The following is a 26,233-nucleotide window of genomic DNA, read 5'->3' as shown; positions in this document are numbered from 1 at the left end:
AAGCTTAATCTTAATGCCGTCACGATAAAAAGAATTTACTGATTCTGTGTCTGGGTGCGCATGTGTGCACAAGCTGTATATGCAGGCTCACACGTGTTCAGCATCGGGAAATATGAAAATAATTTTAATCCTGTGTTCGACGGACCCTCAGTTACTAATCCTTTTAAACATAATGTAACTAATTCGCACTTGCATACAAATGCATCCGCAGTATTATTGAACCACATGAACACGGGGGGCGCAGAAACAGGCTCAAAAGTGCCTGTCTTGTGAACAGCCCTAATGCGCAACTCTCCTGGCTCTACTCGAATTGAATCAACATGCCAGGCAGAGTTTCCTTGTAGTTGACATGGTGATATCTTATCGTAATTTATCGTTCCCTCAGCGTAATCACTGAAATTACATAAGTGCTTCCCTGTCACTACGTATCTCGTGTGCGCGAGAGACGCGGGTGCTATTTTTTTTAATACTTCCAGCATTTTAACAAAAACTGTTCTTACATAAAACAATATTTCTAGACGTGGGGCAGATTATTGTTAGCACAGTGAAGCAATGTCCAGATTATCTTTGTACAGCCAAAGTCGCCCCGAGCGCAGGCTTTTAACGCGAAAAGTTGCCAAGGTATGACCGTTGAAATTCAATCTCTCATAAAACACATATTTGCAGAAACTCTCGAGTTAGCCTCTAGCCATTCGCGGTTGTATTCTCGTGCAGGTTTCAAGTTTCTTATTACCATGGGGAGTTTCGTTTTTGCCTTTTTATCATTGCCTTTTCAACTTTTCTATACAATCAGGTGTCTTTACTTATTTAATACAGTTGCCCAGTCCTTTGAGGAAGTTTTACTAAATTTACGCAGAAATGTTCTTGAATTATGCAGCTGCCATTCTGGTTAACCGAAACTTGGTTGATGTGGACATTTGGCCTACCTTTCGGTGTTGGCGTGGCGATATAGTAGTGGATGCTTTATAAAATGCACTCTTGTCTTCCTGTATTTAGCTGCGAGCACAGAAAGCTGACAGAAACTTCTCATTAAATGGGATCTATGAATAGCACCTTGAAATTTAAACTACTAACCCGTCATCACTCACCGCATCAAGGCTTAAGGTTTATCAAGGTTTATTTATCAAGGCTTAACGGGACTAAGTCCGAGGCTAAAGAGAATCACTGAAATGGCAGTCGTACTTTCTTAAAGCAAAATTGCGACACCCATGTTTGCACGGCGATGCTAGTCCATGCTAAAGAAACGCATGTTGTCGATTTTATTCTGGAGCCTTGCGCTGCGCCGCTCTTTTTTTAAGCCTTTTTTTTGCACTCTGCCTTTCACCCGATCCCTTCCGGCATAGTTGTGCAGTCCACTGAGAGACGGACACCCCCTCCACCCTTCGCCACCTGTTCCCTAGCGTGACTCGTGAACATTTCGTGAGGAAAACTGTCCGCAAATTTAATAGCAGTTTTATTGCCTCACCCAGTACCAGCCTGCCTTGTTCATTGCTTTAGCGGAGAAAATTTCAATGCACCGTAATGGCACTTAGTGTGGTGATATAAATAACGCTTTACAAGAAAAAGTAAAATCTAGGGCGTCTGTTTCAAATTTTTGGTTAAAAAAAGGCCAAAAAGCACGGAGCAGTGTTCGCGAAAGGAGGATTTGAGGAGTTGGGAACCGTGACACACAGTTCACTCTCGATCTACGGCTCCGAATAACAAAGCAGCCTAACAATTCCAGTTAAATATTTGCAGTACACGGTTCGACTCGGGATATATTACTCTTTACCGCCAGGCTGAGCAGTTCGTCGCAGTCCCTAACTATTACAAGACAGATGAGTCTACCACAGCAAACTGACGGCCGCCCTTTGGAAATATGCGCCAATAAAGAGCAATGTGGGTTTATTTGTTAGAATTTTTAGTTGCGAAAGCGATGTTAAAACGCCAACCTAAAGTTATCGACTCATTAAGCAACACAGCGGAGACAACTTTACCAATATCGAATTAAGGACCGAATTTTAATCCCATTTCTCGATGTACGCTGTTTTGTTAAACACGATTTCAAGCGCCACTAACATCGGTATTCTTCTGTTTTAGCAAACTGAATCAACTCTCTTGTGTTGTAAGAACTGCTGAGTCCCGTATTTGAGATGGTGCCTGCCGTGGCAGAGGAAATTTGTGAAAACAACGTGCACGATCTCCGAAACTAAGTCGAATTGTATTCACACAGGATACGAAATAAATGCAATTTAGATAAGTGTTGCGGTTTGAAAGATAGGTTGTTAAAAGAATTCTTATCATCCCAAATTGCTCCGTGGAACATAAAGTTGCGTCTTCCCGTGTGGATCCCCCTGAAAGGCGTCTTGATCCACATCAGCACTTCCACTTCACGTAAAAGCCTTCCTTAATATACCAGAAATGTTCTAGTTATAGCCACTGGCGTCCGTCTCATTTTCACAAATCGCGTAAGCTCATCACTTCAGAACCCTCTTAGACACCTCCGACAACATTTCCCATCCCGTAAAGTCCAATTATTCGCGGTAGAAAGGAAACATCCCACTTTTTCGCATGGGTACACAATAACTGTAAGGCACCTTTAACTACATTATTTAACAGATGTAGCACTCAGCAGAACACGTGGCCCAATCACGGTGAACCGAGAACTACGACACTTAGTCGCCTTGCACTGAATTGGGGTGGCAATCAACCGGCCGTAAATGGTTCGAGGTGAAGCACTGGGGAGCGGGAATGCAGTGCTATATAAATGCTAATGCGACGTCACATGGACAAGGGCATTTCTTGAGATACAGGCGGATGATATGCAGACCGATTCCTTCAAGCTGTCAGGGCTGATTTCTTAAGGCTAGGCGTTCCAAAAGACTGGACATGTTTGAATGTTAGAAAGCTGCAAGCACGGTTCTAAGCGTTTTCCACCCAGTCTAAGGGAGCAGCTCGGAGATAAAAGTTCTCGGTATTTCAAGCGTGTTTGTTGTGAGAAAAGTAAAAATGTTTTGTCCATATTCAAATGCTCGTCTAGTTTGAGATCTACGTTTGAGGTTTTTTTTTTCTTAGGGTTAGCCATCACTGCACAAGCGCTGGAAAGTTCAAGTGAATTTTAACAATAGGTTTATACCTGATGCTTGTGCGCAGGGTTCGCTAAGCAGTGCCCAATGTTTTTTGGGAAGCAAAACGGCACGAAGCGGGGAACAGTACGGCAATTATTTTTTTTTTTTGGTGGGGGGGGGGGGGGGGGGGAAGAGCGAGGGGCAGCTTGGCGTTTATACAACAACGGAGTTTAGCCGTCATAGCATGAAAGCATCCTGACATATTCCTGTACGAATGAAAGGTGTGGTCAGGCCGAGAGTTGCGCTAAGCATTGAGCAGGAAGCCACGATATGCAAATTGAGGTTGTTAACTCAATTAAAATTCTTGGTGTAACCTTCTCCAGCAGCCTACAATGGGACGAGCATGCAGATTCAGTCCTCAAGAAGCTAAGCAGTACGGTTGGTATGCTAAGTCGCAATCGACACATTTTTCCTACTTTTGTTAAAATACTTTTGTATAATGCCTTGTTTGCCTCGCACATTAATTATGGTCATTTAGTATAGGGTACAACGACACAATCAAATCTTAATAATATATATCATGCAGAAAAGGGCTCTACGTATTATTGCCAATGTATCCTTTACGGAACACACTGAACCACTCTTCGAGAATTATAACATAAGAAAGATTCACGACATTTACACATACAGACTTCTACGGGATTTTTACTATAGCAGCAGGAAACATAATTTTACGTTAGTGAAAATCGCGAGCCTGCATCAGAATCCACCTGCCTACACTACACGCCGCACAGAAATATGGAATGTTTCGAGATACAGAACTAATTATAGCAAACAGATGCTTGAGAATAATTTACCAAGGTTGTTAAATTCCCTAATTGAAATGGGTATCGACATTCTAAGCATGAACCCGTCAAACTTTAAAGCCTTCATGCGTTCCTATACTGCATAACATGTAATATATTTTTGTCTTTATTATTTCTCTAATACCTCTGTCTCTCCTTCATACATATTTGTGAATGTTTCTATGTTTTGTTTTGGGCTTTCTTTATTCACTTCTTGTGTTCTGATGAGCTGACTGCCACCGCGCTCTGCCAAGTGTACACCAGGATGCAGGACCGGTCAAGCCTCCAGGAGGCTTTTTGCCTGCCATTCTCGACATTATATCTGTATGGTGTAATGTTGGAATAAATATTTGAAATTTTGAATTTGAATTTAAATACCACTGCCAAGTCTACGTCTTAACCGACACGCTAAATCTCGTCATCTGCGAGGAGAATTCGAAGCCGGAATAGCTGTCCTTTAAATTATTAGTTCAAAGATTGTTCTAAACCAACCCTATTGCACCTACACTAATAAGCAGGGAAAGAAAGGTACAGCAGCCTTTTGGAGTCAGAAAGACGCTGCCTCACATTAATTAAGCCTTAAAACTAACTAGAAAAACAATGGAATGGCTTATATCTAAAGTGAAGTTTACAAATATAATTTTCACAATTCAGTACTTTTGGACAATGAATACTTGGACAGTTCTCGCTCTATGCGGCAGAATATCCGCCGCATGAGTTATTGTTATTTTTCACGGGAGCAGATGCGTTCAAATCTTAGATCCTGGCTGTATGGTATTCCTTTCCTGCAGTGTTTTACGGGGCTACTTTCAAAATGCAAGTATTGGTGCCTGTCCGCTGGCTTCCTAAACACGGAGGTGACAAGCTGGTTTTGCGAGATCTGAAGTTTTACATCCAGAAAGCTGATCGTAGAGGTTGAGTAGGTGTGAGGAAAAGAGATGCTCCTGTGAGCATAATTAAAGTTAGCGATGAATTTGAGTAGTTCTTCTTCACCATGTCACCATATAAGAAATATGTCATCTAAAAACCTACTATAAAAAAATCTCTGCCTCTCCCGTAAACGAGAGTAGAGTAAGCATGAAATGTTTACGGGCCTAATGTCATCTCGGTGGACACCCGAACCGCACCGTAAAGGAAGGGAGGAACGCCACCACCCGTTCGGCGCGATGCCTTGCCCTTTGAACGCAGCGCTTCTCCCCCGGATCACGTATGACAACGAAGTGTAACGTGGCATTTATGTGCTTTTTGCACGCGTTATTAGAAATCGGCAATTATAATTTCGTGCATTATCAAACGCACAGCGACTGATATCTTGATAAACATTGAGAAGGCACTGGCAGCAGTTATTTTTTGTGACTCCTTTCGAGACAAACCGGCGCTTGCATGCCGGTCGCGTAGGAGGGCTTACAGAGTCTCGTGAAATCTCGTCAAGTCTCGTACGGTGCCCGGATGTTCTCGTTTCAGAGCCCGGATGACTGGAATTCAGTGCCCGGATGAGTGGATTTCAGTGCCCGGATGATTGGATTTCAGTGCCCGGATGACTGGAATTCAGTGCCCGGATGACTGGAATTCAGTGCCCGGATGAGTGGATTTCAATGCCCGGATGAGTGGATTTCAATGCCCGGATGAGTGGATCTCGGTCTCGGCGTGACGTCACCACACTGCCGACAACGGGGGCTAAAAGCATTTCATGCTTAAAAGGGATCTGAAGAGGCAGCACTCCAGGTATCCGGTTTCGATAATGCCCCTAAATATATTGGCGTAATTAGGACCTGCCTTTGTGCCCATTGATATGCCACTAATTTGAACACAGTGGTCGCCATCAAATTCAAAGTTATTCATTTCCAGCACCAAATGCAGCAGTGTTTAAATGGTCTGCCGTCAACTCGGCTTTCAACTTGAAAATCTCTGTAAGCGTTAACGACTCACCTGACCCCATCCGAGTGGGGTAGGTTGGTGTAAAAGATCAGGACATCGAGGGTAATGAGTATGCTGTTTTCTGGAATGAACAGATCAATTATGTAAGAAAGAAAATGAGTTGTCTTTGACAAACGAAGAAAAAATTAGTGGTGTGTTTCTGCTTAACTTTTGCCTTCTCAGCCCAAGGTCGCGTAATTTTATTTATTTATTTATTTATTTACAAAATACTGCAGCCCGAGGGCCAAGCAGAGTGGGCAATATAACAACAGCCAAAGATCACACCAAACTTCAAAAAAAAAACACCAGACAAACACTACAAAACACCTGTATGATCAACATAAAGGCAGTCAGAGGTAAAAGGTTGCTGTATGAACAACCTTGTCAAAAAGAAAAAAAAACAGGAAGAAATATTATAAAACACCAGACGTAGGATTCCAAACAGGACTCAGATGAGAGGGGACAAGCGTTCTTCAAAATCATGAACATTACGGGCGGAAAAGACGAGAGCTGGCAAGCTGTTCCACTGAGCGATAGTGCGAACAAAAAAAGAGTTTTTAAAGAGGTTTGTACGGGCAAAGTACGGCGTAAGGCTTTGGTCATGAACGTTCCTAGTATGCCGGGTTAAGCGTGGGCGCAGGTAGTCCTTGGAAGAGAAATTAAACTGTTGGTGATAAAGTGAAAAAAGAAATTTTAACCTAGCGAGTGCTCTTCTTTTTTCCAAGGATGGAATATTATTTACAGACATGTTGGCGGACGGTGAAGCATTCCTATGATAACTGTTGAAAATGAACCGGATTGCTTTTCTTTGTATCATCTCTACTGAATGTATATCTTTTTTGAATCTCCAAGCCGGTGACTGCATTTGGCTGAAGGCAATATGCCAGAACTCCACTGCGTTTTGCGATGTTAGCCCAGTTTAAAGACGACCAAGTCATCTTAGTAAATTAGGGGCCCTCCACTTCGGCGTCCGCTCTATCCCCTCGGCACGCTTAGGGCGTCAGCCGAACCATTATACGGCCACCAAAAAAGACAGAACAGTTCCACAGATAGACATCAATGGAATACTGCCTGCTAAGCAAAAGCAGTGTAGTCGCCAGAAGCACCCAATTAATTGTTGGAGTTCAACCTGCCTAGAAGACGACAAAGCGCTGACTGGCTTTCTGTGAGCGGCTCAAGTGGATTATAGTTTCATCCTGAATGCGAGGCTAACTTCCTAAAATTAAAGCGGAAAGAAAGAGGTTTAAAGGTGTTTCGCAAGGTCCGCTGTCGAAGAGTTCTCTTCATTCTCTTTAGGTTTAATCGCCGATTAAAAGAGGTTCATTTTCAAGACACACTCCAGATTGCTTTGGTGAAGCACAAATCCTATTACGTTCAGCTCCCGACGATGGCTTCGTCCCCCGCTTCTGTTTTCTATATTTCGGATTACCGCGACTGTTTTGCTTCTAACGCGTTTGAAACGGATATCTCACGTGTGTTCGGAAGCACTGAGAAGTGATGCGCTCACTATTCAGGAAGAGCAAAAGCGAGTGCTATTGGAACGCCCATGATTTTATATGATGATGCAAGTGCCAACGAAAAACAGCCTAAGGTCGATAACACTTCAAGGGTTGATTATTAATTAGCCCATGTACTCTGTTTAGAGCGCAAAGTGGCAGCGGAGGGTTCCCCGCGAGCGACTGACCATTAACCCATTAGCCACTAATTGGCCTCAGAGCAATGCGCTAAGAATGTTGCTCTCGAAATGTAAACAACTTTTGTCTCACTGCATTACACGTGAGACACAGTAGAAGCCAGATACGACAAGGGAGGCTTTGGAAAAGCAGTAAAAACACAACTGGAGGCTTTCAATGGTGTTGCAGCATTGTAATTATTAGCATTTCCAAAGCACTGAACAATGAGACGCGAAATACCTTTGTTCTTTCTTGTGCTCTGTCTCAACCAGTCCTCGCGCATGTGAATTATTTCCGTCAGGACAACGTTCATTTTTTTTGCGATGTGCAAGACGCTACCACTGGCCTCCTCCATTTTGCAACTTTCTTCGGGATTTCACGTGAGCTTGATCATAACTACTGAGATGCAAATGTCTGTGCACTTCTGATTGGTTGAGTTGGTGCACGTGCTCATGGGTACTGCTCACGTCCTCCGGCTGGGCTTCAAGCCCAGGGCCACTTCGACAGCCGCATTTCGTGGAGTTTTAAAGTCCTGGAGCTGCATAAGAACTAGGGTGGAAGCCCTAGTTGAAGGACTTCGATAAATTTATACCACTTCGGGTATGTTTTTGGAGGGAGAAAATGGGAAGTAGTGAAGAATATAAGGCTGGCTCGAAACATCAGTAACTAAATAATGTGGAAACGAGAACACAGCCCGAACAGAAACTCGCAGCGTGCGTCGAAACGAGGGTTAATTGCGGGGCTTGATTTAGTCGAGCTGCTTTAACTGATAAGACTGGAGCCACCACCTGTCTCTGCTCAGCTACTGTTATGTAGTGGACATCTGCGGGTGTACGTGGCATCAATATCTAATTGACGCATGGTATGACCGAGCTAATGTCACTTGTGAGCTGTGACATGTCACTGCTAATAAACCTGACAAAAATGGTTTGTCTTACTGTCTCAGATTTTCTTAGACAACACGAATGCATCCTTGACCCTATTTAGGCACTATTTTGCGGCTATTCATTTCACCATTCCATCGTTCTTCCTTTCCTTCATTGGCAGCTTCAATCAACGACTTCAGAGTTGTTACCAAGGATGAAGTATCATTCACCAGATCAGGAATAAAGGCTGCTGATGGCCTTATGCAAAGAAGCATTTTTAGGAAGGGGAAATATTCTTTACAAATGCGGCCTCTGCAGTTCTTGGCCGCACATGGGAGCAAAGCTCCTCTTCAATACGATTTATGGATAAGCAAGAGCTGTAGCACTGTTCGTTAAACTTTTCGCAGACTATTTAACAGCTTTTCGTAACTTCGAAGTGGTTAGAGCGCTTGAATACTGTGTTTGTATGCCGTTTCAGTTGGCGCTGGTCCTAAAAAGTTATATCAGTGCTTGCACAGCTAGGACAATATAATTAATATAAGAACCTTGTAATTGCTTGTAATAAAATACTCAGAACTTCTTACATTTCTTTGTTATAGGCTTATGAGAGACATATCAGGAATAAACTACTCTAAAAGTGTCATTACTAAAGTAGGCTAATTTCTCAACTGGAAGGAAAATGGGAAAGGAAAAAGTCGCTCACATAACTTATAACACTAGTACTTTCAAAATCATTTTGGTATGTGTGGCTGATACAGTGCGGCTGTCGCAATATCGGGTAGTTAGCCAGTAGGACTATCATGGAGCAAATTTAGAAATATTTGTACATCTCTGACAGCTGTGCCTTCCGCGCTGCTGTCAAAAATATGTTGAACAATACACGCTGCACAGTGGTCTCAGATTGTATAAAACTTAGCTTCATGAAAAAGAGCATATAGCCGTTTCTACCGCTTCTAATGTGATGGGCCTGCCGTCACAAGGATAACATTGCCATGTACAACATCTAGGTTAGCGAAACGTTTACCCAAAAAAACATGGTTTCTAGAATGCAATGAAATCGGAGCTTCGAGGTATAGATTTTGTTCTCAGGTTAAATGTTTTAACAGTGACCACATGTTGTGAACAGTATTTCCAGAGCAGCTACATGACGCATTTCCGAAGGCATAAAATTCCCTTCATAAGTTATGCGCATATGAGAAGCAGGCAACGAAAATATGCAGTGACACATTTTCGTTACCCGGCCCTAAACAAAGTCTAACACTTAAAAAGTAGGTCATCCAGACTTCGGTGCATTAATCGGAAGCGTCAGACTTGACAGCACCAGCGTATGGGTTACTGGTCTTTACTAATGAGGACATTATGCGTCCTACTGGTAGTGATTAGGTTAGTTACTCTTTATTCAATATACCTGCTGTTCTTGTCTTCAACATTAGTCTGCTGAGTAATGCAGTTTTAATGACTGCATGCATTTCAGCAAATACCATTGCATATTTGGTACACTTCCAGCCTATAATGTTTCTTCACGGAGATGAAAAACGTGCATGAGTGGCTGAATGAAGCAGATGCCTACGGTTTCATTCTTGTGAGCACTCTTCCTTTTGTATTTTCGCAGTACTAAAGAGTACGAATGTTAGCTCGTACGTGCTGTTTCGGCCAGGAAAAGGCTTGTAATGCGGAGGCTTATCAGAGTCGCTTCTCTGGAGCTGGTGTTCCTAATTCCCAACCATTGCTTTACTCGTCCTATCTTTCCAGAAATACCCCAGAGCAAATGGAGAAGAATTTTTAACAATAGTATTTCATGAATTCTTTCAACGGCACACGGCAACCTTTGCTTTGGTGGAACATGATCATATACTGTTAATTACTAGGATCAACTTTTTGTTTTTGAGCAGTACTCTATTCATAGTGCTGAAATTTCTTTAACTGCAGGAGAACACTGAATCGCAACTTCTATCGACCTGTTCGCTTAATGGGAAAAAAGATAAAGAGCGATTATAAAGAATATGAATCTTATCTCTTAACAGCACTACTTGATATGGCACGCCGAAAAACTGGTTCTTCAATCAAACTGCAGTGCAGTGCTTCACTTTCTTAAATCAGCAGATATGATCGAAATAGCATATTTAGCATAGCATTTTGCAACACGACATGCAACTTCAAAGCGGAGATGGCACGGAAGCCTTTGAGTGAATGCGTAGCTGAAGTTTTCTTCCCATATGAGGAAACGAGATACTACTCTGCCACTGCTGATATAGCATGCGTCGATGGCGAATAACACCTCTCTTAGATTGCTGTTTCAACTATATAGTTCAGTAGTATGCTGTAGTTTTCCCGCATCCGTTTTCCGAACAAGATAACTTTCCTAAACTTCCCACTAACTTCGCGCGTCACATTACTCCATCCACTCATACGTACGCTCTCTTCGTCTTCATCTACGCCCACCTGAAAACAAAGATGTCACAACAACGAAGGGAAGCAAAGACACGTTGCGACCTACCTTTCGTAGTTTTCTGGACTAGGAAGGCGTGTCCAGCGTTGTCGGTCCCCAAGATAGACGAAACGCACCGTTCTTGTCTTGGCCTCCTCAGAGCCAGGCGCAGAAGCCGCGGCGCTTCGCTTCGAGTGTACAACAGGTGGGCACGTTCTTTTCAATGACGACGGCACCCGTGCTCTTCACTCAGGCTCACGCACCTTTCTTTTCTCTCGTTCAAACCTTCCTGTCAAGCAGGAAATGAAAGTCCTTTCCCCAAACTGACCGCTATCTCAGTTCTCCACTAAAGCCGGCAACCACCTGTAGAAACTCGGGTCAGGGCAAGCAGTGCAGCAAACGTTTCCCCTTTACGGAGACCAGACAGCCGGGTAGTTTCAGTGGAGATAGTTCCTTTCCTTCTTGTCTCGAAGCGAAAGAACGGCAGGATCAGGCAGAGAGTCCCTTGAATCGAAGAAAGAAACAAAGGCACCAGCTCTTCCCACTATGCTGTCCTCAGCAAAGACAACGTAAACAAAAGGCAACTGAGACTATAGAACGTGCTGTGAAGCTTGGCGCGCGAGCACTTCGGGAGAAAGAGGGAAGAGCGAAAAAGAACCCGCGCTGTGGCGGCGGATTGTGGCGGCGGTGGCGTCCCACTTGTTTTCCAAAGCAGCCCCAGAAGCCGAAAAGCGTCACGTTCTCGCGAGCGCGCCTTTTGCGCGCCGTTTCCCTTTTGTACCGGCGGGCGCCTTCTCTCCCTCGCCGACCGACCAATCGGAAGAGTTTTGGCTTCCCTAATGGGGAAGCGGCCATTGGTCGATGGGCCGCCGCGGCCCAATCGTAGGCCGCGTATAGGGAGCACCGGGACCCCTTGGTCTTTCGTTCGGGCGCGCTCAGCTTCATGCTGCTTCCTTTCCGTGTACGTCCAGGCTTTTGTTTAAGGACACCCGGCGTTGTGTAAAAACGGGCCTGGGCCGCTCCGGCGGCGGCGTGGGCTGCGTCGCTTTGGTTCCTGTTTTCGCTGCGCAGCGCGTCGTTCTCTCGGCTGGGTATGGTAATTGAGCACGAATGTGAAGCTTTTTGGGCTTTCCTTACTCGTATTGCTCCCTCCCTCATACTGTAAAATGAAGTTGCGGCTAAAGCCCAACTATGTCAGTGCGTCTCCTAGTCCCAGTGTTGATCTTGCTGGATTTTCAGTGTTAGCCTCGCCGTGGGCAGAGCTGATTGAGGGGCCCTCCATTTTCAACGGCTTGTATCCGTGGGTGTTTTGAACGCTGTCTTTGGATGGAAAATATTGAGGTAAATTTAATTTCTCGCCAGAATTCAGCGAAACTTTGTCGCGACATAATGAAGGGGACCTGTTGGAGAAAAACATATTCAATTTCTGAGTCCACTTGAAAGCCCGCTCGTGCTTACATGCTTCCGTAAACCCGGTTAATACTAAATGGTAATGTTAAAACATGTTCCCGCTAATTATAGTTTGTGTGTATTGGTACCTGGTCGTCAAGTTAATGGCTTCCAGCGTTTCTTGTGAAGATTTAAAATCAATAAACAAATGTCTATACCTTTTGTCATTTACATAAAAAAAAACAAAATTATTCAGCGTGTTGGAGAACAATAAACAACATAAGTTATTGGGCCTTAGGTTTTCTTTCTCAATAATTGCTTGTTCCATTTGACTAAATAATCCTCGTTGCCATAAACACATTTATTATAGAGTACTAGTCAGAGTGTAGCAATACAATAAATCGCGCAAGTTATTCAGCGTTGGGTTTCTTTTCTCGTGCATTTCCCAGTTGTTTTTGAAATGAAAGGACCTATTATGCTAAACAAAGTGTTTTTCGCTGCTCCTAAAGGAGATTTAGCTCCTAGACGCACCCAAACGTGCCCGGAGGGAACCTTAAACATAGCGGCTATTAGTGCATTGCAGTGATCGCTTATCGACGGCTCATAATATTCAAAACGAACCACTTGCCGTCCAGCAATGATGGATCTGCTGTTTGATGACACCAACGGCCGATTCTATCGATGACCGAGTGGCGCCAACAAAACTCGTAGCCTTCTCATGTTTTGTTGTAGCGAGAAAACAGCGAGACGTGAGATGGCGCAAGTTCCTAGTTCTGAAATTCACGAGGCAGGAGAGCAGTTCTCAGCGTCCGGAGACTGTATTCAAGGATGAATGCACCACCGGGGGTGGTAGAGCACGTCGTTGGAGACCGAGGCCATCACAAAAATTGACGTCGCTCTGGGAAAGAGCTCACTCCAAACTTTGGTACTAATTTTTCGTAAAGCTGTCTCCTCCATCAAGAATAAATGCAAGACCATGCGATTTTATCTCACAGAAGACACTTTTGAAATTGGATACGTGTAACTTTCTGTGCGCAAGCGAAGTGTGCTGTAGAGGTAGACTGAATACACACATGATTTCATTAGCTCTGTGCTGTTTCAGATAATAATATCATGCCCCAGGATTCACCTCTACGAGGCTCCTGCACAAGGAACATGATGGCGAGAATGATTTTGAGGGATAACTGGGCCACTAAAGGCTAAAAGGCGCCAAAAATAACATGTTTTTTAGTTACGGCTTGTGTTCGTATTGTTGTGCAGATTTAGGATATGAATACGGCAGAAGGGGTAAATGCCTGCACATAATGTTCAAGTATTACGCTTTGAGCAATGCACTTTGTAAGCCCGGGGGATCTTTATTATGCGCAGCGGCTCATTTATTTCATAACTAGTTCCCAATTTCTGCGGAACAGTCTTCAACATCATATTTAAAAAACCTTCCTACTCAGCAATCTTTTGGTGTTTTATGTTTTTCTTCTCAGACAACTGTATTCGTTAAAATACGCAGAAGCAACGCGACACATACAGTGCAAAACACAACCAAATTGGGTGAATTTTTTGTTTAACACACCGCTCAAACCACACCGGCCAGGTTTTAGACGAACGTTTCTGAGAGCAAGAATACTTTGCACAGAATAACACAGCACGGGAGAGGGAGACAGGCACTCACACAGGAGCGCAAAAAAAGAAAAAAAAGAGAAGAAAGAAAAAAGAAGCAAAAAAGGAAAGAAAAAGAAAAGAGAAAAAAGGAAAGAAAAGAAAAAGATTGCTCTTCTGTGTGTGTGTGCGCGTGTTGCCCTCCCGTCTTGTGTTATTCGACGCAAAGTTTTCTTGAATATGTCGCTACACCAACTGGCCCAACGTTCTGCTGTATGTTACTGAAAGGTTATCGAGACTTACTCTACTTTTTATTGTTTTTTTTTTGCTACATCTGTGTGTGTGTTTCACTGTGCGATGAAATGCAACCCGCTTCAGGTGGATTACTTTTTGGTTTTGTGTAACGGTATTGACCTTTATTTTGGCAAATGTTGAAAAAGAAGTCTGAAGTCTCGAGACGCGCACTTCGATTTGGCCTAACGCTAGGCAGGTTATATAGCCTAGTTCTACATTCCTCAACTGCTGGTCACGCAAGACCACTTCGTTGCCCGACGCATGTAGACAGTGCGTGAGGGGTCTTTCAGAATCAGCAGCTTGTAAGGTTCATCCGTCTATTTCCGTAATGCTCTTTTGCTGGCGGTCGATTTCAAGCGACAACCTGCGCACGGCAGCTTACGTTGAGTTTTCTTATATTTTCATTTCTCTTGCAGTGCGATGGCTAGGCAACGGTCTTTTCTATGTTTTTGCTTGTATTGAAATCTAAATCGAACTCTCATATCAAATGACGGCGTGCCTCTACACTGCCGCCTGTCCTTAGTGTCGCCTGCCCGCAGAGTCACTGCTGTGATCGATGTCGTCCTTTAAGGCTTCGCAGTTAAAATGGAAAGTGGCTAAAACTGAAACTAAAGCTAATGAAAGCTCATGGTTAACGTCACTGCTTTGCATGTGGACAGGTGGTGTTGCTGCATCACGCATGCGGTGTGGGTAGCGGCTGCCAGCAGTTTTGAATCCCCAAGCAATGAACTAACTTTGTTTTCTTACACAGCAAGGGATTTCCGATAACACTCTCTCAGGCCGCGGGCCGAAAGGCAGTGGCTTTTAGTAATTCTTTAAGTGGTTGGAAACTCATGATATTTAGCATGTGTTGTAGTTCCTCCCGAGGAGCCCTGGCATGTGGCATAGTGTCAAGTAGCTGTTGTTTTTGTTGTTGTCCTCAAAAAGGTAATGGCACGTACCCACTGCAGGGCATTGGCCAAGACACAGGCAGCGACTGACAAGTGCTCAAAACGTAAAAAATGCAATAAAGTGATAAAATGCTCGTAAAGGTAATAATGAAACAACAGCAATATTAATAATAATAAGTAAATAAATAAAAGGAATTAAGATTCGTCGATTTAAATAAACAGATCAAACACTGTGAGATGGATGACTCAAGGTGAGAACGGGGCTAAACGTGCCGTGTTAAGGATGCTATGGTTACAGATTGGTACTCCAAAGTAAAAGAAGAAGTCGATTAGCCTAGCCGCTCTGCCATCACTAGAAGATCTCTGACAAGGTTGTGCTGGCGTATCGCTCCTCTCAATTTTTATCGGCACAGTTATGGTTTGGCGCTATCTCCCCTCTGTGCATTTTTCTGTGAGCCTGAATCTATCAATCACTTTTGGCTCCATTTTCATCGTTTCACCTCTTTGAGAAGACTGCTAGAGTTTCCCTTACATTATCTTGGCCTTAGTTTGAGCAGCCCATTCTTGCTATCATTTGGCGCCACCACACTTGGGTTCAGTCACAGGTCTGTTTGTACCGCTGTTGAAAATTTCTTGCTGGAATCTCATTGACTGCCTTGCTAAATGTTCCAACATTTTCTTTTCTATGCTTTATTACATTTTGAATCATTCACCTATTTCTTTTTTTCTTTCTCTCTCTTTCTTCAATCCAAACTGTTATCTCTTTTCATTCCCTGCCCTCCTTGTAGTAGACTCCCCCGGTGTTGCTCTCCCACGTGCTTTTTTTTTGCCTTTAGTATGCACAGGTCAATAGCAACCTTTACCTTCCGATTCTCGGCCGATCCCCGAGTGTGGTTATGTGCCATCTTTTCAAAGGCTAACAACAACAACTCAGATCGAGAGCCTGCCGACCCTGTTAGACCAGAGACTTTGTTTCCCCGTCGTGGTTTCGCCGGCGCCTTAGCGCTGACCTAAGCCCCCTTTACATCTGGTCTATCTCATGACGCTGCTGGTGAGTTGCAGCTACTACCTATTCCGCCTCGCCCCTTCGGCCGTGTTGGCATCGATTTATACGGCCCTATGCCGCGCACCGCTGGTGGCAACAGCTAGGTCATTGTTGCCATTGATCACCTGACCCGGTATGCTGAAACCGCCGCGCTCTCGGCTGCTACCGCTCGTGATGTGGCGTCCTTCAGTTTGCAGCGCTTCATACTTCGCCACGGTATTTCTCGTGAACCCATAGTGACAGAGGAGGCGTCTTCTTGTCTGACATCGTTAAGGCTCTAATCGCCGACTGCTTCATCGGGCTTGTACAGCCGTTACCCTTGTACCCGCTTGTACCCGCTTGTATACAAGCGGGCTTGTACCCGCCAACAAATGGCCTAACCGAACGGTTCGATGGCAATCTGGCTGACTGACATGCTGGCCATGTACGTTGCTAACAACCACACGAGCTGGGATCTCGTTCTACACTATATTACATATGCCTACAGCGCTGCTACCCCTTCTACGACCGGTTTCTCCCAATTTTTTCTGCTTTACGGTAGGCATCCATCCGCTCCCATCGACACAGTTCTCCTCTACCGTTTTGTATCATTTGAGTGAACAACGGTTTCTGAAGCTTCCCAGCACGCAGACGACTGCCACAACATTGCACGGTTGCTCATGACAAACACTCAGGGGCGCCAAAATACTCCTTGATGAAGGTCAGCTTAACAAGTGTTTCCCACGGTTTGCTCGTCTGTCTGTGGATCGCCTCCAGTGCGCCAGGCGTCTCCAAGAAACTTCTTTCGAAATACCATAGCCCCTACCACGTCCTGGGACGCACACCCTCCCTCAACTACATTACTGAGCCCCTGACACCGTTTTCTGATCTCCGCCAAAATGGCTGAGAGTGTGCATGCCCAATGCCTCAAGCCGTACTGCGACCCAGTTGTGTTGCCGGCACCATGAGTCACCAGGATGGATTCTTTTCTCCCCGGGGCCATTGTGAAGAAGGATAAGGGCATCAGCCTAACCGCACTTCCATGGCTCCGAGTTAGAGCCTTCTGACCCTGTCGGACAAAGGACTGTGTTTTGCCGCCGCGGACTGGCCGCCGTCTCAGCGCTGACCTTTACAGTACCATGACATACCAATTTTTTGGGGGTTGGCACGACATTTTGAGTTTTTTTGGGAGGGGAGGGGGGGGGGGGAGAGTGGTGGACGAAGGATAGAAAAACACATAGGACAAGTGCTTGTCCTAGGTCTTTCTCTCTGATTCGTGAAAAAAACTCTACTCTTTTGCGCTGGCTATTTAAGAATTGGTAGCGTATCCCACCACTATACCAGCATAGTTAACCTGCCCTGGGTCTTTGGACGATTGCGAGATGTGGGGTTCGATGATGGTTGTGAAGTTCTATGGTGCAAGGGCATCTGGGGCTAAAGAGCGCCATGACACAAGATGTTTTTCGCCATCTAGAAGTGGCGTCAAATCCGAGTTCCCAAAAATCACCCTAAGGAATCCGAACACCTAGCCTGAGGAACGCTTGTGCCTATTGTATTACCGGTGGTTACCCGGTGGCACTGCCAATCGACCACGCACCTCCCACATGCAAGTCGCATGCTCAAGCCAGTAGGTCACCGCTGTGGTGTATGTGGAGTTTCGTCGAAGCTGCTGAATACTTACGCAACAATTACCGGCGGGCGCTCATGTAACTTATGTGCGTGCAATGCTAAAGCATTGCAATTTTATTCCATTTCTCTTCAAAATTCAATGCAATGTTACTCAAATTCTATTCGAATTCATAAAAGTTGTTTTTTAATTGTAATCAAATTCTCTTACAAATCTTTTGGCTAACATTTCCCCTTTTCCCGCCTTTGATGAAGTCATCTCCAACGGTATCGACAAGAAATTTTGAAAATTAGAAAATTGTAAGCTATTCTTGTGGAAATATTGAAAGTAATGGTTCATTCGTCTGATATGTAACAAAATCTTTCTTCTATAGTGCTTCCATCGATCGCATCGAACAGTTAAGTTTGCCACAGAAAATCAATGGGCAACGCTTTTGACGATACCACAAATATTCATAGAAACAAAAATGCAAGACTGCCGTCGGGTGGTCTGCAGATATATTGATTGTTATAGTAAACCCTTCCATTATATGAAAAAATTGCGTTCAACAACCGTTTCCCGTTCAAAAATGCTTGTGTCCAAAATTGTGGGGTATGCACACCGTTCCTACCAGTAGAGATTTTTCTGACGCCGGCACTTTTTGAGCGATGTCGGGTTTTCTTCTCGACGAGCCATTTAATACTTTCGCATTATTAACGTTGGTCATTTGGAGCGTTCTGATCAGAAGGCATCAGAAGCGTTGTGGTACATTATACCGCTGACGCGAAGGTTTATGATCCCACAAAAAGATATGTTTATTTGAGCAAACAGACAGATATATACAACACTGTTCATACAAGACGTACCCTTGGGGAATGAACATATTTGAAATGTACAGAAACATTTCATTTCAACACATTTCATTTCAACACATTTCAATTCATGACACTCCAGCATTAAATTCACCTTCAACTCCTCGAAAACGCAAGTCAATTTCTTTGCCACCACTGTCCATTTAGAAAATAGCAAGCTCAAAACCGCACTTTACAGGAAGCCTACTGGCCGACAGCAATACTTAGATTTCACTAGCCATCATCCAAGACACTGCAAACAAGGTGTATTCGTAGGACAGGCAACGAGACTAAGAAGAATATGTAGCGACGACGACCACTACCTGAAACACCTCCACTCGCTAAAAAATACACTAATCACCAGACACCATCCACAGACAACCCTTAATAATGCGTTCCAACGAGCAACCACTTTGAAACGAGATGTAGTTCTTCAGAAACGAACAAAAGCTAACAGTGAACGACCTCCGGCACTTAGAACGAAATACTCAAACGCGCTTCCAAACACAAACAATATTCTGCGGAAATACCACCCCATTTTAACTGGTAACGACCGTCTCAAGAAAATATTTCCCGACGCACCAAGGGTAACATACAGACGCAACACAAACCTGAAGGACATTCTGGTGCATGCTAGGCTCGGTAAGAAACCACCACCGACAGTAACTTCATGCTCTCGACCTAGATGCAAGACATGCAAACATTTACATAGGGACACTACGGTTAAAAGTACGGCAAGCAATTTCAGTTTCGATATAACGACCAGTTTTGACTGCACATCGTCCAATATTATCTACATGCTCCAGTGCTCCTTCTGCCAGAAACAATATATCGGAGAAACCGGGCAAACAATGACTGCCAGATTAAACGGACACCGGGCTGACACAACACGGAATGAACAGAAGGCAGCGTCGACCCATTTTAATCAACGCCATCACAAATTCGACGAACTCAAATTGTTTATTCTTCAGTCAGGCTTCAAATCGACTAGGGACAGAAAATACAGAGAAACATACCTAATCCACAAATTTAAAACACTGCTACCAACAGGGATTAAGATGTCCACAGGAAACCTGCAGTCTCTCAGGTACTTTCCGGGGTTAGCATAATTTTAAATTAACAAATGTCTTGCACGTGGTCAGACCATTTCCTAGAACCTCGCATAAGTATATCATCGCTCTTTGCAATCTTCCACCACATTTCCGGCCTTCTCACCCTCTTCCTTTGTTCACCCTTTTTTTTTTTCTTTTCTCCTAATCCACTACTATCAGTTCTCGGAAACAATTACATTCCTGTTACCCCCTCCGCCCCCACCTTTTGGCTTTCTCTGAACTCGAGCCTTTCCCCACCCCCCCTGCCTTGTCCTTCCTTGGAAATGCCCCCCCTTTATTTATCCTTCCTGTGCCAGCCTATTTCCCTGTGCCACGCTGACTAATCATCTTATCTGAGTTTTACAGGTCCACCCAGCGCCTCCCCCCGGTCGCAGCCCCTTCAAAGCCTTTGTTCATTAGACACCCCCCGGATATAACTTTTTCCACTATAGCAGCTTAAAGAATCAAGATTCACCTCCCTCCCCTTCCTGACATGCATCCCCTCTCACACCACTTTCCTTCCCCCACCCGGGGCCTTCCTCCTCGGAGTGAAGGCCCTATTTAATCCCTGCCAATGATGAACGCTTTGCCCAGACGAAGACAACTCCCCTTGTCGAAACGTTGGCTCAAGCAAACTGAGGTTTTCCCCTCCCTTGTTCATTTTGTGATCGCCAAGGACCATCTACCGCACCCCCTCTCTACCATGTACAAAAACGGCTATTCTAGCCTAACGCGGGCTGCCCTACCGCTTCCACTCTTATACAACAAGTAACAATACCGTAAAAACATTCTACAAGGTAACTTAAGCATTAATGTGTAAGAACGGGGGGGAGGGGGGGGGGGATGATCCCTCGTTAGGCCTCAGACCGGCTTCCCAACGAATGTAGCGCTATGAAGCGGTCAGGTCTGGCGACCTAAAGAACCCTATATATACGCAGAACGTTCGTGCCAAGTAAAAAGGCATGAAGGGAGTGTGGCTACTCGCAACCCGCGGCCTTTATCGACAAAAATTAGGATGGGCGAGTAAAAGGAATAAAAATAACAGCGCCCGGCCCGCACGGGCCATTATCGACAGGTGGAAGTGCACGGAGGTTTTTTCCAACACCTCAGTGTCATTTAAACCCGCCCGAAATGCGCAGTAAACAGGCGATTTTTGGAACGCGCCGTCACTGTAATGTGTTCGCAGAGGTCAGTTATGAAATGTATGACCTGCAGTGCAGGAAAAGCACCCCGTTTGTTGCCGCGAAAGGGCGTTTGCGTGCCGTTGACGTTTCTGTCTGCAACACCTGTGGACTGGTGGCGTCGCAGAGATGAAGTCGAAGAATAATGTTTCTTATTGCTACAGCCAGGAAGCGGGAAATAAAGTACACTTTTCTCCATCTGCTATTTCAAAAGCAAATCTGTGTTAGATGCGGGATTAAAGGTAAACTTCCCATGTGACCGAAATATTTCATTTTATAACGCTTTTCAAATGCATGTGAAGGCGTTTTAGTATAATGATTAGGAACGGGACCGAATTTTGATGAGATTCCTTTCACCGTAAATTTCCGCAGGGCCATCCGGAGCGCGGCGACTGTGGGAAAGAACAGCGGAAAAGGGAAGTCTTGATGATGTTCCTTGTAAGCGTGTTAATGAAATATTTGGTACCCAGACAAGCGATCAATAAACTATCCCAGTGGCTGAAAATTCGCATCTAAAATATTTGGTGCAGTAGCACTAATACGCATGTTCTGACAAAAACTCGATGCCTGGAGCCGACCTTTGCGGGCGCCCACAGGAGACAGGAGGAAGACGAGCATAGCTGCGGCACGGAGGAACCAATGACAGGTGCGCCCCATACTTGAGATCACAGGCGGCTCAGCCAAAAAGAAAGCGGTCGCCCCACAGGTGACGTCACAGGCTGCTCCGCCGCAGCTGCCGCGCCTGGGGTAGAAGGGAACCCGTGGAATATCCCGTAGCAACAGAGGAAGCGTCTAGCCTCGCTCCGCATTCGAGCTAGGCGTGTTTGAACACCTTCCGTCATGACGCGGAAGCATGGAGGCTCCGGTTAGCATGGAGGCTAACCGCGGCCGTCCGGGTGTAAAGTCGAAGAGTATCATTATGTGGGACGACCAGAACAACAAAGAGCAAGACGGCAGCATCATAAGGAATCAACTAAGCCCGATGTCGTGGCTAATAGAGAGAGAAAGCATTTGACGCACACAGGTAGTATGTGCAGAGAAGACGTGAGCGAGAAACCGAGGAAGAATGGCAGCTGCGATTGGATGCGATGGCCGCTCGTACAATCGTAATAACATCTCGTTGGAAATGCCTCAGCGAGGAAAATCATTAGCCGAGAGTTTGTGGAAAACGCGTTTGGATTTTCGTGCTCTGTGCGCAACGGAGTTCGGTATCAACGTTGTTTGGGAACAGCCAAGTCTATATTTTATCACGAGACACAACAAGCATAATCATGTCAAAAGGACGTTTTTACACTGCTGTGCTACTGCACGATATTCCATAATCTCTAAATTTTTTGTTTGCCTCGCCATGTATGTGCAACGACAAGGATTAGAAGTGGGTATCTAGCTGTGTATAGCAGGTATTATAACCTACTTCTGTCAAAACATTGAATGCCAGCGGGAATTACACTATGAATTTTATCTCTCTTCGAGCTCCGCGACGATGCATAGTTCTGAGTGCCATATCCGTCGTTAAAAAGCAGTCTAAAAAATAACTCATCATTAATATGCAGTCAAGGATTCCGCTATAGGTCTGAATGCAAAGCTTTATATCTTTTATGTGCGTGTTTTGTGCTCAACAGCCACCCAACCACGTGATAGCAACATTGTCCATTTAAGTTCGATGCTGAAGTAAGCGAAAATTTCAGTATTATTTGGAATCTCAGTGCTTGTTTTTCGCTTTGGCCCTACATGTCAACAGAAAATAATCCTTCCTACTGGCAGCATGCTTTCTACACAAAAAGCGCTAAGGCTACGAGAGTCGCGGGTTTTCTGTTTTTTTTTATTGAACTCCGCGGGAATCAATGTCAGTTGTTATATTATTTTGCAGTTGTTCGCAGACACTAAAATGCGAATATATTTTAATTCCCGGATGCTTGGTCGATGTTGCAGTATTTGTTCTCTTGAAGGTCATTATGTCGAGGCTACTTCGTTTCCAAAATTTAAAAGTACACCCGCTATAAAACATTTTTCCTTGTTTTGTCGCTTCTCAGCTCTAGAGTTTAGTAAGGTAAACCATGATTAGAGGTTGAAGCCAGATCACGTGTGATTTAATTAATTATTTCACAGTCTTACTTCATGGGAAGAATAACGATAACAACATGCTTGCTTCTCGGACGAGGTTATTAACGGAAGTATGTTCGGGTGGTTCCAGTAAGCATACTATTATTTCCTGGGAGTGCTTTCCTTCACAGCACACAATTGATTCTTTCATAGCGATCAGTGCAGGTGTTACTCATCTCTCTTAAAAAAAAAAAAAAGACAGGTGCGAAATGAAAACTAAGCGTCTCGTCAAATGCGAGACAAAGTGGTCTGCCGCCGCGGCAGCACTGTCATGGTCTGAAGTCCCAAAAGCTATTTAGGGTGATCTTCGTGCATCTAGTTTTTCAAATTATCTGGGTGGAGGCTAAAAATTCTTGGTACCTACTTTTCAAAGCAGCTGGCTCTTCAAAACCCCTGTGAACTGTTTTTACTCTACACTAACTACAGATTTCGAAGGTGCCGTTGAAAACAAACCTTTAAACTAATGAATACAAATGAAATAGTCATTTTAGTTAATGAAACGGCAGGCTTCGGAACTTATAGGTTTATTGTACCTGAAACCCAACAGACGCACAGTGAAAGCCGCTGAATCGCAGTTGTTAAGCTCTTAAAAATACTTTTCAGCGGGAAAGAAAGATCAGCGGGAATTTCCGATGTTCAGGAATACAAAGTATTGCTTGGTTCGTCTTTTAAAGTTCGCATGGACTCAATGTCTGAAGTTGAAACTGCAAAACTTTCGGAAATAATAACTGCATTAATTTAAAATGAATCATTGTGTTTTTGCACGTGTTTATGTCCGTGCATGCGCACGCGCGTGCGTGCTTGTGTGTTTGTGCGTGTGTGCGCGCGCGCGTTTGTGTGTGAGTGTGTGTGTGTGTGCGCGCGCGTTGCGTTACCTCGTCTCTGTGTAGTGATAACGCACGTGGCGAAGTACGCCTCTGTGGTTGCTATAACATTTACAGGGAAGTATCCTAATCACGCCGGTTTTGTTGTGTCATTTTTATTGCAGGATGTTTGGCTTCCCAGTGCAGGCAACCAGATTGAGGCTTCAATGAAATTCATCAAAATAAAACATCAAGCACGGGACAGCAAAATTTGCACTGAAGACTAGAAACCACTCAGGAAAAAAATTGCTGATCCATCTCACAGTTTGAAATGCCTTCGAATCGTTAATACTACCAAACCCATAAGTTTATAAGAGATTCATCAAGCCGAGTTATTGAAGTTCCCCTAATAAGAAAAGGAAGCTGTAGCATGGCCCATGGCGCAGTCTATGTCCGAAGCTCCCAATATATTTCTCAAGGAATCCTGCATTAACCGTCTTAACCGGAAGTGCAAGGGCTTCCGCATGAAATGCAATGAGCCGACTTGCTTCGTTCTTTGAAAACAAAAATGATCATATCAGACGGGCTTCGCCCCAAGAGCCCTATATAAAACCAAGGGGAAAACGAAAAAAAAAACAACGTATCGAAAACCAAGCACATCTGCTGACGATCAACCTCCTTTCCAGCTTCCTTCCGGCGCTCTTTATCCCCTCCCTCTTACTCACACACTCTTCCCGTTGCTATGCGCAATGTTATTCCGCCCTTGGAGACAGCGAGAAAAAAAAACACCGAACTCTGCCCCAAGGTACGTGAGCTGCGCACTGTCGGAATAATTACGCCCAATGTCCAGTCAGCTGCCGATGGCACAGCCACGAAGAAGTAGAGGCGGTGCTGTGCTCTGCAGTGATCCTTCTGGCTGCCCGCATGGCTTCTTCGAAGTTAGTAGGTTCGGCGGATGCCGTGATTAATGTGCAGCCGCTCCAACAGCGAAACATGCCTGCAGTAACGACTCTTTACAAAGTCAAATTGAGACCGCTGTCCCAAAGGGCAGACACGAGGAACTCACTCCCTCGGGTCACTCTGTTCACCTGTCGTGGTCGCCTACGCGGCCTAGCAACCGATTTGAACATGACGGTCGCGGAACGTATGCGACCCAGAGTCAAGTACCTACCTGGACGGCTCCGGAAAGTTCTGCTTTACGACGTCGCAAAGTTTAGTGGAAGAGAGACACCACTATTGACGTAATCGCCTGCTTGAGTTTAGTGCTCAGGAAGCGCGATAGGTTTTCGTTTTGAAGCTAAAGTTCAATACAGCTTAAAAAAAAAAAATACAGCAGTTCGTAAGATAGGCGTGGTGCGTGGCGTCGTGTATTGCTCCGCTTGCCAATCACAAAAGTTAATAAGTTAGACTCTTTAATACTTGTCTTTAATACAGACGCCAGGCATCAAAACTCCAGACATTATTAATGTTATCTTGTCTTTAGCTTCTGGTTTAAGTTAAAAGAGGAGTTTTGACGGCGGACTACTGTTTGGTCGTGAATGAATTATGTGTTGTGGTTCTTACTGAAGGAGCAGCTTCCCTGCCGACTGAATTCTTGTGAAACAGCGCAACCGCACAAGGCCAGAGGACAAGAAAGGACGATACACAGCGCTGAAGTTGCATCCGACTACAGTTTCGCACTCTTTTTACCTGAAAAATAACGTAGGCATTGCCGGCACATGGATAACTGAGAACACTCGTGCTCTCCTGCTTTTGAAGATTGTGGTGTTTACATATGTTGGCAGCATATTAACAATGTAACTGGGGTGTAGGAGCTCTAAGAATCTGTTATTTGGGCTTCTCTTAGTAGGAATACCTAGGAGTTCCCTCACATATTATATTTTCGAAGGAGGGGACAAACAGGCAGCTTTTGTGTAAGACGAGTCATCCGAGAGATCCCACTAATCATTCTAGATTCTGCGCGTGTTGACTTGGAGTAGCGTTTTGTGAAGCAGAGCTTGCCGTGTTCATGATGACAAACGAACTGCAGAACGCGTATTTTATCATTAAGGAAAAGTCGAGCTCAGAGTGCGAGCATGCCGACACGTTACTCCTTTCTACAGTAGATTACGGAATGTGTTAACAAACTGTTCTCTATAGGTAGCTTCGCGCAGATGCTATCAGGTGTGTTTCCTCGGTTTGCTTGCCTGAACCCTTGCATCCCGGAGCCATCATTAGATTACTGTTGTGCGAATGCTGCGCTGAGCAGAATAAATGGGTAAATTGCTTTTTAAGGAAAGGAAATGGCGCAGTATCTGGCTCACATATCTCGGCGGACACCTGAACCACGCCATAAGGGAAGGGAGGAAGGTAGGAGTGTAAGAAGAAAGAGAGAAAGAGGTGCCGTAGTGGAGGTCTCCGGAATAATTTCGACCACCTGGGGATCTTTAACGTGCACTGACATCGCACAGCACACGGGCGCCTCTTGCGTTTCGCCTACATCGAAACGCGGCCGCCGCGGTCGGGTTCGAGTCCGGGTACTCCGGATCGGTAGACGAGCAGCTTAATCACTGAGCCACCGCGGCGGGTCTGAGCAGAGTGCTCTCTTATAAATTTGGTATCTGTCACACTGCAATCCTTTGATTAGACC

The 26,233-nt window shown here is 44.7% G+C and overlaps 1 protein-coding gene across 1 annotated transcript in view; it reads right to left on the bottom strand.

Moving 5' to 3' along the window:
• Nucleotides 1–11,507, bottom strand: part of FMRFa (FMRFamide related propeptide) — a 158,528-nt gene extending 147,021 nt beyond the window's left edge. Inside the window, exon 1 of the mRNA XM_089562192.1 lies at nucleotides 10,846–11,507. The gene's annotated coding sequence lies outside the window, so the exon portion shown is untranslated. The remainder of the gene's footprint in view (nucleotides 1–10,845) is intronic.
• Between the last annotated feature and the right edge of the window lie 14,726 nt (nucleotides 11,508–26,233).

This window comes from Amblyomma mixtum, chromosome 9 (assembly GCF_055824585.1).
Source record: "Amblyomma mixtum isolate Tamu chromosome 9, ASM5582458v1, whole genome shotgun sequence".
NCBI lineage: Eukaryota > Metazoa > Arthropoda > Arachnida > Ixodida > Ixodidae > Amblyomma > Amblyomma mixtum.
The sequence above is the reverse complement of the archived record's forward strand: the minus strand, read 5'-3'. Positions and strand labels throughout refer to the sequence as shown.